Raw genomic sequence first — 13202 nt, 5'->3', positions numbered from 1 at the left:
GGCTTTGGTAAAAAAAATGGCAAAAACAAGCCTGACGTTAGGTTTTGTTGGGTCCAACACTCTTATGTTAGATTAAGCACAAATTTTAGCTCCAATAAAATCAAAACAGCCAAGAAAAGTTATTATGATTGTCTAGAGCGATAAATTAATATTTTTTTAAATCAGACTTAGGCCTGCACAATATACCGCAAATTTATCGTTATCGCAATATCCAGCTCTGCAATATGCATATCGCAAAAGACGGCGAATATCGCAATAAATCGCAAACTCAAAATGTGTTAAAACAATCTTCTAGCAGCTTGAAGCATTTAACGAATCAAATAAATCCCTTTATGCTTTGACCAATCAGAGGGACGCCTTCCCATTGTTGACCAATCAGATGGAGGCCTATTATGTTAACCCTGGTCCTGAAGAGCCTCAACCCTGCCTGTTTTCCAGCTGTCCTTAACCAGCTTGCTGTTGATTGGCTGACTCAAGTGATTTAACATCCTGATTGACTGAACACACCTGATTTTGGTTATCATTATCGAGCAGTCTAGGGAGAATTGGAAAACAGACAGGGTTGAGGCTCTTGAGGACCAGGGTTAGCCACCCTGACGTTTGTCCCCCATGTCGATGAGGGTCATTTGGAGTATAATTTTTAAACTGTTGCAATGAAATGGGAATGATGTTTTTGTTTATTTTTCTATTTGTTTATTTACCGCAAATTTATCGTTATCGCAATATTGATCACTAATATCGCATATCGCAAGTTTTCCTCATATCGTGCAGCCCTAATCAGACTGTACACAAATTTGGGTGTAAAGTTTCACCTAATACCGTGAGAGTCAATGGGAAATTGCTGCCTTCTGAAGCCTGCCTCAAGTGGTCATTCAAGGAACTGCAACATTTAGTAAGTCTGTGTTGGCTTTAAGTTTAGGAGGGAAGTTTAGTGATTTGAAGCCTTTATACAGAGTCAGAGTCTGGGTTCCTTCCTGTCCATGCTAAAGAGTGGACACCTCAGTTTCCTGAACTTTTATAAAAAGATTTATAGCAGAGCAGAGACAATTAGCATAAGTGGCACAGCTCCATCCAGGACCTTATCGTTTACAAGCACCTTTTGAATCTGTAAGGAGACTTCGGTTCTTTCACCAGGATTAAGAGTTGTTGGATTTTATCTATTTTTTGCAGTATGATGCATATTACAATTCTGCTAGTTGGGCTTATGTAAAACGTGTGTCCAGTTTCTCTTAATCTCTTTTAATTATGTTTTTTTCAGTATTCTGTAATTCTTGGAAGAGCTAAAACTAAACCCAATAGAAAAATCTGCTTCAGAAAGAACAATTGTCTGTGGCTAAAAGCCTTTACATATGTATCTTAAGAAACTACTTCCTCAATCGGTGACAGTGTTGATGTCACATGTGCACAGTCATTGTTTGCACAAGCATGTTTATGATTTTGTCAGCTGTGAATGCTGCCTCCCATAAAGCACTTCATGCTGCTCATCCTCTGTCACATTACCTCGCATGAGTTACGAAGGGCAGCTGTGCCAGCAAATCTGACTGCCACCCAATGCACACTGATGAATTCAGCTGCAGCAGCAGGCTTGCGTTAGAGATGGAGAGGAAGACCACAACACGGGGATGCGGTCCAAGCAGTTGTGGGAGAGTATTGTGTTTATGTCTCCAGGTGTCCCTTAGTTACACAAAAACAGAGCAAGTTTTATCCAAAAAAATGTCAAAGTTCCACTCCAATCATTGTGCGATCTATTGGGAAAGTGTTCCCTGTGGTCTTTTAATTATGATTATGTCATTTTTAGCCAAAATAAAAAAAAAACTGTATCGTTTTGTAGGACATAGTTTCTGCAGAGCGGCAGTAGTTCATTAGAAATTTGCCTTTGAGTTGTGGAAGGGACCATTGTCATGGAGTAACCTCGTCTCTCCTTTACTGTTACTGCCTGTTACTGAGAGCTCTATGTCCACCTGCTAGCTTACAGCTCAGACGAAGAAAACAAAGATGGATCTAGTCGTCTTAAAGTGGATGTGTCAAAATGAAATTCAGAAATTCAATTTTAAGCTTAATTTTCTTTGTATGTGTCCTCCATCATCTGAAAAATACCACAAGAACGTTTTTAAAAAAAAACCAAAAACATAATTTTCCTTGGCGTGGGTCTTTAACAGCATCAATCTGCTGCATTTGTTTTTTACTAAAACACAGATTCAGGTAATGGGGATGTCAGCCCATGTGCACACTGCTCCCTGCTCCTCACACTGCTCCATACCTTCACCATTTCTCCTGTGAATTATTAAACAGGCAATCCTTTGAAATTAAATTCAGCAGAGATAAATGGGCTTCAGTGCAAAGCTGCAAGAGAAGTGGATCAGATAGCGCTGGCAATCTAATATTTGTGATGATCCAGAGGACATTAGCAGCCAGTTTAAAGTGAGAGTTTGAATAAAGCTAATTACAGTGTGGGTTGAAACCTCTTGAATTTTAATTTCTTTTTCCTTTTGGGCTGGTAATAAAGTCTTCCAGAAGCAACCTCACCAAGAGGAAGTCGTTATGTTTTGGAAATAAAATGAGGAGGAAACCTCAAAGGGGGCCGAAACAGATACTCCCTCTGCAGGGGGCAACAGTTTTATCATATCGGCTCTTATGAAGATGAGCTTTTAAAAGTGCATTCACACAGGAAGTTTAAATCTGCCTATGTGCTCAATTTGTTGGAAGGTCAACTTCACTTGTGGATCAATGCGAGTTACAAGCAGCAAAGAAACAACAGCAAAACTGTTTAAGTGTGACTCCCAAATGTTTTATAGTTAAGTTGGGGAGCAGGTGCTCAACAATGAACAATAGTTTGTGGGCGAGCGGTAAAAAACAGTTTTCTTCTTTGTGGCTCTCGTCCCTGCTGATCTGAGCTTGTTTTAGGTAACATCGCCTCCTGCCGTAACTATGAATTTATTTTGTTTTCTCTTTAGAGCATCACATGTGTAAACCAAAACAAACCAAACCAAATAAAAAAATGAGACATTTTTACAGTAACCCCTGTTGATTCATTTTGAAACTCCAGACCATCCTGGTTTGAAACCATCCTGGGTGACATGCACAGTGGGTGCAAAGCACCACTCTACTGAAGAACAGCATACGCCCACGCGGCAAAAACTGACTCTTACAGTAAAAAGACCCTTGTTTCAAAGAAAAACATATTTTCTGTCTTGCAAAAAAAAAAATAATCAAGAAAGTTTTTCAAAAGCAAGTTTAATAAAACATGTCTTAGTGGCCAAAGGTTTTTCCTTAAAAACAGAAATCTTGGTAAAAGCATTTTTTTAACTCATTGGCAGATTTTTGTGCCTATTTAAAAAAATATGTCAGTGGGGTAAGAATTTTTAACTTATTTCTAAGAGTGCGCAGCTCTCATTTTCAAACTGCAAAGGGAAAGTGAAAAAAAACCAAGTGAAGATGTGAAACTTTGTGGCTTTTTTTCAATTGGTAGACCCACATTCTCTCCATCACTGCAACTTAAACAAAGTAAGTGCCCAAATAGGAAAGTCCCTTTGGTCTTTGAGCATCTTGCGTGTTCTGTCAGGTATACTTTTTCATTTGATATGAAAGCATACAAATACAGCTCTGGCATTTTGAGTATCAATACTGAATTGGTTTCTTTTTTATGGCCAAGCAGGGTGCAAAAATACTCATTGTCGTCTTTCTTCCAAAGAGAGCAGTTCACAGTTTTTTGCCCTTTCTCTGTTTGTTTGGGTTGAGCGACAAACCAGGTATTGTGCTGCTCGGGTTTCTGCCTGTCACTTCCCATTTCCACTGGGTGACCCTGTAAAGGATTTCCTGTCGCAGCACCAAAAGGTCTTCCTCTGGCCTCTGCGTGAAGAATGCTGGTCTTTAGTCGGTCACCGGAGACCTCCGACATTTCATTTGAAACTCAAAGCTTTCTCAGCACTTCTCCTTCGCTTTGAGACAGAAACACCCGAGTGAAACTTAAGCATTTTCAGGGGTGGGTTTGGAAATAAGTAAATGAGGAGGCTCTGGTTGCAGCCTGTCTGTCAGAAATACTATCAAAACCTGTAGGGAAAAGGCTCCCTCAGGACCGGCTTTCTTCTCTTTGGGACGTCCCCCTTAAAACCTGAACACTCATAAGGACCCCCCCTGTAACCATATGCCTCTAAAAGCCAGGCACTGTTCAATTAATTGCAGTCTGTGTGGGTTGGAAGGAGAAAAAAGGGTGTCGCATTTAGAGCCTTGTGTACTCTTGGTCGCCATGGCAGCCAGGTGGATAGGAATGCAGAGATAAAGCGGAGCCACGCCTCACATACACAAATATGGACAGAGTAAAAAAGCACACACATACACACAGGTTGAGGCTGTGTAAACTCCAACACCTTTACTGTCTCACATGATGCGATTCCTATGTTCCCTCATGGCTGCATTCCCTTACCTGTCCCTGCAGGCTCGCCCTCTGATTATGAAGCGCAAAGATTTTCCATGTTGTTGATAGAGATTATGGGAATTTTAAATTATGTGCGAGACCCTATACCCCAGATCTTTCCCTGATTACTGAAACTACCGACTGCATACAAGACAGCTTTCTTATAAAACGTGCATGATATGAAACATTTATCTTTCTTTTATAGCTTTTATAGAAATTTTATGTGTCAGTAGCAACCGAACACACATCTTTATTGTTTTATCTTTCAACATTGTCTCACCTAATGGATGAAAGGGCATCCTGCTGTGATAATACATTTTATGGATTAATGTTGAGTCAGAAATCAGTAGTAACATTTTATGATTAGTTCAAATTTAAAATTAACAAGATATTGAACTTCAATACATTTATTTATAAAGCAGCAAATCATAGCAAAGGTTGAGCTCATACAAAACAAAGACGGAAAAAAACTTCTAGATTCTGCTGATGTTAAATAATTCATTGATTATTTGATTGATATCCTATTATTTGCAAACACAAAATTAAATACTGCTCAGTGGGCAGAAGAAAATCATATTATTTCCCAATTCCAATCTTTCAGAATTTTATGCACACATTTTTACACATTAAACATATAATTATTATAACAAGATATTGGGAGAAAGGTAAAAGAAATTAATTATTTTTTTTCCATTGAAAAAAGGAAAAGGTGGTGTGTTTTATGCGTGCAAACAAAATAATTCCTCAGGTGTGAGCTGTAATGATTGCAAAGCTGCTTGCCACACCAGACTGACCTTCGTACCTGGCAATGTGTGATAATTTTTACAACATTTGCGTTTGCAGTTTCTGATCCACATGGTTGTAGAGGATGTTATTCTTACTTTGTATAATGGAATATTTTTAGGTCAAAATTGACAGACTCAGGGTTTGATCCTGACTCGATTGAAGGTTTATTTTATACTATCAAGATGGCCATCTTGGATCTCATTCATTGGTTTGTACCTCAATGACCCCATTTTCCTGTTTGTTAATGCTGTGGCAACTACACTTTTCTGGACCTGTGGATTAAATATTTTCACCTCTGTTGTACCTCAAAAAGTGCTTTCAGAAAAAAAAGTGGTGCAAGCTTTGACTGCGTTCTGGGTCAAGATGGTGTCAAGCTACATGAGACGGAACCTATTTTGGGTCCAGATTGAAACAACACGTTTGTATCTGCAACAAGGGCATAGCTACAGGGGGCAAGAGGGGCAGCTGCACCCCCCAACAAAAAGCATAGCCCCTCACTTGACCCCCAAGTTTTGAGTAAATGTTAGTGTAGCAAAAAAAAAAAAAAAAACTATCAAAAATGTAACTTTAGCCGATGCTGACGGCCTTCTGAGGCAGTTTTACCGTAGAAGCTCAGATGATGTGGAGGAGGAACCAGTGAAGACAGTCTCTCAAGTGCACAGGAGGAGTAAATGTTTTTTTTACTGGAAAAAGGGCTGGTTGAGGAAATACTGTGAGCAAGGTGATGGTTAGAGGGAAACCCAACAAAAACAATCCAAAGAGGTTATCCAGATCCAAAAACACAGATAGAATCCTTTTCTAAATCTACAGACAAAACCAGAAAAAGGTTCTAGGAAAAGAAGGAAATAAAAGAATCTGGTTTTTAATAAGAGAGAAAAAAAAGCAGAATGTAGCAGATGCACATACGAAGTTCAGACCAGGTGAGTGCAATCAGACTGATGAGGAGGGAAGGTAGTGGCTGCTGGAGGTCTGGCAGCACAGAGAAACGTGACAGGAACTATGGTCCTTTTATTTTCCCCCCAGAAAGAGTATAGAGCTCTACTTCATTTTGTAAGGCAGTGTTACTTAGTTTTTTTCTATTTTCAATTACTACAGTACTTTTGTTCTCTTGATACTAATCCTTTCATTTTTAATCATACAAATACCATTATGTTTAGTTTACTGCAGCCGACTGAAATCATTTTTTTTTTGCACTTTCTTCATTCTAGTGGCAGTAAGCCATCTGCCATGTGGGCAAATCGAACAGCTGAAAGCGGCTGTTCAGGAAGCTGTCACTCAGCTGATTTCTCCATGCTGGCTTGCAGTAAGTAAAGCCCACTGATGCGGCCCTTTAGTGTGTTATTATCTGTATAACTTACTACAATGAGGGCTGTATAATTTTTTTGCAAAATGAGCCAATATTCTGTAAAAGAAAATAGCAGTACAGTTGCTATGGAGACATTTTAAGATGTAAAAGTTTTAACCTTTTACTTAAAAATTCCAAAAGTAAAGATCCAGGTCTTGTAAAAAAAAACAACAACTTTTATTTGGCCCCTGGCAAGTTTTTATGATCAAGTTCTTATTATAATTTCTAATTTAATAATAGTCTATAATATTTGTTTTGTTTTATTTCACAACTGCTCAATTAAAGATGTGACAAGTGAAGTTTCATTTGAATATCTGCAGTTAGTGCATTCCCAATTTGTGTGCTTCTATTTTGGCTGCTGGAAGAATGCCACTTTGTTGAGTTGTGAGTCAGGACCTGCAGAAGTGCTGTGAGTTCCTCTCACAGCAGGAATTCAGGAAGCCTCAACAGGTAACTTACAATAAAGGCACACGAAGAGACGAAATGTTGAGTTTATTAGGCATTCTAATTAGGCAACTGTTGAGTTCTGGTTTTTGAAGTTTCCACAGATTTGCCTTTTATGTTGTTTAACGATGTGGGCTTAACGTCAAAAGAGGCAAAAAACAAAATCTGCTTTACTGTCACAGTCAACACAAACTAAATGATATTTTTCACATTTAATAAAATGTTACCACTAAAATGCATTTTCTTGAGCTTGGATTCCTGACATCCTTTACATGTCAGGGTAGAGTGACAGCTCATTAAAGCTCTAGTATTTACTGTCACCAGCTACATAAACACAGCTTGTAAAAAACAAAGCTAAGGAATTTAAAGCTGCTGGCCACAACTTGAAACTGACATTCTGAAGTGCTTTTATCTTCCCCCATAAATTCATCTAGATTTTTTTTTAAAGTAGAAAAAGCTTCATATTTATTCGAAATACTTAATTTTCCACATTTGAAATCATTTGTGAAGGAAATGTATGCTAATTTTAAAGGTTTCAGATTGGTTAAATAATTTTATATTTAATCCCGTCATCAAATACATTAGATTAAATTTTGTGTAACATGAAAAATTCCCAACAATTTTTAGTTTTGTAACAGTTTTATGGAATTGAAACCTGAAATTTTGTTTTTTTAAATTCTTCACTTGTTTTCCTGTTTTTGTTTTTGATTCGCATTAACTGGTAAATTCCCAGCAGTAACTAATATAAATGGGCACTAATTATCGTGAATAGACATCATAATGGCAACTAATGAGAAGAAATGTTTTTGGGTGCAAAGCATCTTTAGCATCCACAGTCAAGGCCGATAGATCTTTGCAATCAGGCAGACATGTCTGACATACCAGCGGCTCAGTCTGTGATTAGACTGTCATCCTGGCTCCTCAACACACTAATACAGTCTGTGCACTATTGACCCATTGATCCTGATTTTAAGCTCCTCTGCTGCTTGAATACATAAACACAAACGTGAACCTTTGCATAGTTTTCATGATAAATACAAATGAGACATCTGCGAGATTCATCAGCTGTCTCAGGAGGATGTTGTCGTGTTTGAGGAAGTGCTGCATTTGTTCTCCTTTCTTAGAGGGAGTTATCTCGTTATAACAATGGTTAAAGAAAAAATCACAAGCTGGGATTGCCAAAGAATCATCAGAGACCCATGTCAGCCACCAGCTAAGAGGTTTGTGTCAAGGTCTGATACATCTATACAGACATAGACTTTGTGCATACATTTCAGATTGACAAAAAAAACATGTAGCCCTCCAATCCAAAAATGTAAGTAGCATTTCTTAATACTGCATTTATATTTGGTTATCACAGTGAATTACAGTCAAGGACGTGTTTAACTTTATTATTGAAAGATCTTTAAAAATTGTTTTTATGATGAAAAGGTGGAAATAGGAAAAAACCCCAAAAAATCAAAATAGAAGATGTTTCTGTCTGTTGTTGTACAATGACCCGTCTACATCAAAGTGAAGCCTTGTGGGTGACGGGGTCGATGTGGAGTTAACTGTTGGCCCCTCTGCGGGTTACAGTAGCAGCACACTTGCTCATTGTTTGGTCCATGCAACGCCAGAAGTAAGAAACTTTCTTCTGTTGTGTTGACAGTGAAACAGAAACGAATTAGTGAAAGGTGAAATCCTGCATATCGTTGTTTTGCTGGTGTTCCTGCCTCCAGGGCAGATTTGTCTGTGACCCGTGTCTCAGCTGGAGGGAGTTATCTGAGGCAAAAACACATGAGTACATTAACATATGTTGAAACTCCTTGTTAGTCAGGACATACCAGGGGGATGGAAGTGAAATGGGCATTTGTTTTTGCCAGTTTCATATACAGCATTCAGGAGGCTCCCCACAAAGCCCTCTCTCAGAGAAGTGCCTGAGGCTGGGTGTAGAACAGAGCTGTATGGGGATGAGTAGCGTGTGAATCACACTTGTTTCTCAGACACATGTTTGCTCCAGACTTCACCTCCCCCCTTTCAGTTTGCCTCATCTTTCTCCCCTCTGATGTCCTCCAGGAGATTAGCTCCTCTTTATATCATGTCAAATTCCAAAGTCTCAAGGATTACATGCAAGAAAGAAAACTGTTGTGCATTTCATCTGCATAAACCCCCCTTTTTTGCTGAGAATTATAGTTGTTTTGCAGCTTAATCACATTGAGATGTGATGACTTTTTTTCTGTGATCCACATAATCTCTGTCTACGTGGATTGAAAAATTTAAAAGGAAAAATTATTATTGAGGACATTTCACCTCTTCTCCAAGAAGATTTCTCATTAAAGAAACCCTTCATTTTTCCAAAAATCAGGAGATCAGAAAATAATGCTGACATTAAAGCAGAGTATTGCTGCAGTTCAGAACATTTTACTAGATGATGCTGGATGATGCTCGATAATAAAATCTGGAGCTGGTTCAGCTTTTGTTCTATGACTTCTGTCCACAGGTTTCTCCACTAGCACCTCATCTTGCTGAAAGATCAAATTATAACGCTGGATGTAAATCAAAGCTGCTCATTCCTGGTCCTCAAGATCTACCACCCTGACTGTTTTTCAGATCTCTAAGCCCTGCTAGCTGCTGATTAGCTTAATCAGATGTCTCTGGATTCTGATTGAATGAACTCATCTGGTCCAGGTAATCAGAAGAAGCAGTGCAGAGATAGCTGGAAAACAGACAGGGAGGTAGATCTCAAGGATCAGGAACGAGCAGCCCTGATGTAAATGTTTCACTTATATGGCTTCTGCTTTGTCCAAAATTCATTTTCTTCCTCCAAGGACAACTCCTCTTTATAAACCTGACATTGTTTGGTTTCTGTCCTTTCTCTGCAACACTTCCATTTTTTTATTTGCAGTCAGAAAATTCATTAAATTAAAAATAATACTCATAAGTCACACTGAAAATAATAGTGACTCTGACTGGTAAAACTCAAAATTAAATAATCTTGTACATTTCTTTTTTACATTTTTTGTCAGTCAATTGAAATATTTCTTGCAATATTGATGATTGTGGCCTGTAGATCGTGAAAGTTATGTTTTTTGGTCTTTTTAACAGGTTCATTTGGTATTTTTCTCATGATGGAGGACATATTAAGAAAATTAAGCTCAACGTTAGATTTACGTTAGAGTATTTCATCATTGTGAATTAGGAGCAGATAAATGCATGAAAAGAAAAAGAAAAAATGCATGTGGAAAAAGAGCTGTTTTTGTGATGTTAAATATGCTGAAAGGGCCACAAGCTTCCTGCTCCTCTCCATTCCGATGCATTCACTTTCATCCAAATACACTTGGATCCAAATACATCTTCGTTTTCCTCGTCCGAGCTGACGTCTGGCTCAAAGCTGGATAGCTCTGATGTTGCTCTCCATTTTTGTTGCAACCTAATGTTAGGTTGGGGGTGTGAGGGGCTATAAGCTAGGGGGAGAGATTGTAAACGGATACCTTAGTTATGCTCACAACTCAGGTGAATTTCTTTTGAACTCTTGCCGCTCTGCACAAAATATGTCCCAGAAAATGACTTTTTTTTTTATTAATTTTTTTATTATGGCTAAAAAAAGTATAATCATAATTAAAAATTAATTAAATAATATTGAATTAAATCTGGATTTGATACTGTAAACCATGAAATCATGATCGAACGTCTCCATAACGACTACGGTGTATCTGGTTCAGTCCTAAACTGGTTTGTTTCCTATTTCAGTGGTAGATCTTATAAGCTCTGTGTTGACCATATTTAGAAGCAAAAATCCTGTCTTGTGGAGTTCCCCAAGGTTCTGTATTGGGACCCATTCTATTCACTCTCTACATGATTCCCCTTGGGAGAATCATCAGCAAATTTTCAAATATTTTGTATCATCTTTACGCTGATGACATTCAACTTTATTGCTCCTTTGGAAAAAATGATTACACAAATCTATCGTTTTTACTAGACTGCGTGGCCAGCATTAAAGTTTGGTTAAATGACAACCATTTACTCTTGAAACCTAATAAGACAGAGACAATAATTTTTTGCTTCTGATGACGAAATTCCTGCCATCAAAAGACACCTTGGTTAACTGAGCTCTTCTGTCCAGCCCTGTCTCAGGAATCTTAGTGTCTGGTTTGACAAAGCTATGTCTCTTGACTCACTCGAAGCTCTTGGTCAAAAACTGTTTTTATCACCTGAGGAATGTGGCTAAACTGAAGACAATGTTATCCATATGAGCAGATCATCCATGCTTTTATCTCCTCTCGTTTAGACTATTGTAATTATCTTTTTACTTGTTTTAACAAAAAGTCTCTTAAAACGTCTCCAACTGATCCAGAACTCTGCTGCAAGGCTTTTAAATGGAACCAATAAGTGCACTCGTACCACCCCTCTGCTTTTATCTCTATATTGGCTTCCTGATATCTTTAGAATAGATTTTAAGATTTTGATTTTAGTTTTTAGAGCCCTGCACCCCGAACTATATTTCTGACCTTTTAACTCCCTACACTCCTGCATGTTCCATGAGGTCCACTGATAAAAATCTTTTATGTGTTCCAAAGACTCGTTTTAAAACTAGGGGAGACCTCGCCGACTTTGGAACGACCTCCCCCTGTCTCTGCGCCAGATTGACTCAGTCGAGTGTTTTAAAGCTCAAGTTAAGACATTTTCATTTAGGAGAGCTTTTAGCTGACTTTTACTTGTGTTCACTTCTGCCTGTTTGTATACTTCTATGCCTGTGTGTTTTATTGGGTCTTGCTACTGATTTTATATTGTTTTAACATTGTGAAACACTTTGTGAGTCGCTCTCTGAGAAAAGTGCTATATAAATAAAGATTTACTTACTTACTAAAAGACCACTGGGAACGCTTTGAAAATGCTTTAAAAAAATCAAAATGGGATCAAAATGAGATCAAAATTTTAAGAAGAACATGATTTTAATGTAAATGAATCTTTATGACTTGAAAACTCCAATTTAGTCTAGTGTCCTCAATACACAAACAGATGAGACCAAACCTGACCTTCTGCTCTGCCTGATGACAGCAGGGTGAGGGATCGGTCATTTGTCAAGTTCACACATCTAACACCAGTTATGTTGGTTTTTTTCAACAACGTGTTCACACACTTTAAGCTCTGTACTAGCAGACGAGGCATTTAAAAAAATGTGGCAAAAATAAATACGAAATATAAGGAAGACAAAAAGATCTATGATTTAGTTCTTTTTCCCTTTTTGTTTGTTAAATCTGCATTTTGGCCTCAGACTGAGAACGACAGGGAACTAAAAACAGAAAAGAGGGTGTGCTGCAGCACAGGAACAAAAAAAATTGTAAGCAAGACATTTTTGGCATGTAAAAATAGCCAGTCATGCTTTCAGAAATAACTTCTGTCTGGGGAAGAATGTGATGTTTTGACTTCACTTCTCATTTCTTTGCATGTAATGGTCTATTTCTGAACTTTATACCTGCTACCCAGTGAGGCTGACAAGGCTGTTCTAAATTTTTAGTTTTTTTTCCTCCTCACCTTTTATTTCTCACTAAACTGACAAATTACCCAGCAGCTTCAGCAGACTGCATGATGGGAAGCTGAAGTTGTGCTTCAGTAACGAGGACAAGAGACATTTTTTTCATAATTTAAACCTAAATATCATTTCTCCAACAGTCCTCTGCCACTGAGTTTTAAATGTGTGTGAAAGAGAGGCTGTGGCTTTGAAACCTCCCCCCCTCACCTTTACGCTACTCCTACGAGCACTTTGACTGCCGTGCTGCTGGTTTTTAATATCTTTTCTGGCTCTCAAATGCAACTTGATCACTAAACCTTGAAATTCCACACAGCTCAACCAAAGTCAGGTCAGGCTGTCTGGAACCTGCCAGTTCTCAGATTTGTCTGTTTGCATTTTTGTGTTGAACCAGGAGACAAAATGATTCAGCCATGAGCAGCAGAGTCTCTGTTTCAATTCAATTCAATTCAATTTTATTTGTATAGCCCAAAATCACAACAACAGTCGTCTCGATGGGCTTCGAAGTAAAACATGAAATCAAAAGGATCACGAATACAAAGAGTTCAATAGAAAAATACTAAAATGAACTAACAAACTGACTAAGCTATACTGGCATCCCTGCCCTTAGACCCCCCTTCGCGGTAAGGAAAAACTCCCAAAAAAAACGGATTCCGGAAAAAACGAAGAAACCTCAGGGGTGCCCACATGAAGGAGGGATCCTC

At 38.3% G+C, this 13202-nt stretch overlaps 1 long non-coding RNA gene across 1 annotated transcript in view; it reads left to right on the top strand.

Moving 5' to 3' along the window:
• LOC105355213 (uncharacterized) overlaps positions 1-13202 on the top strand; it is a 57056-nt gene that overhangs the window by 22015 nt on the left and 21839 nt on the right. The window lies entirely within an intron of this gene.

The sequence above is a fragment of the Oryzias latipes genome, chromosome 12 (assembly GCF_053564925.1).
Source record: "Oryzias latipes strain Hd-rR chromosome 12, Olatipes_Hd-rR_3.1".
In the NCBI taxonomy this organism is placed as follows: domain Eukaryota; kingdom Metazoa; phylum Chordata; class Actinopteri; order Beloniformes; family Adrianichthyidae; genus Oryzias; species Oryzias latipes.
The sequence above is the reverse complement of the archived record's forward strand: the minus strand, read 5'-3'. Positions and strand labels throughout refer to the sequence as shown.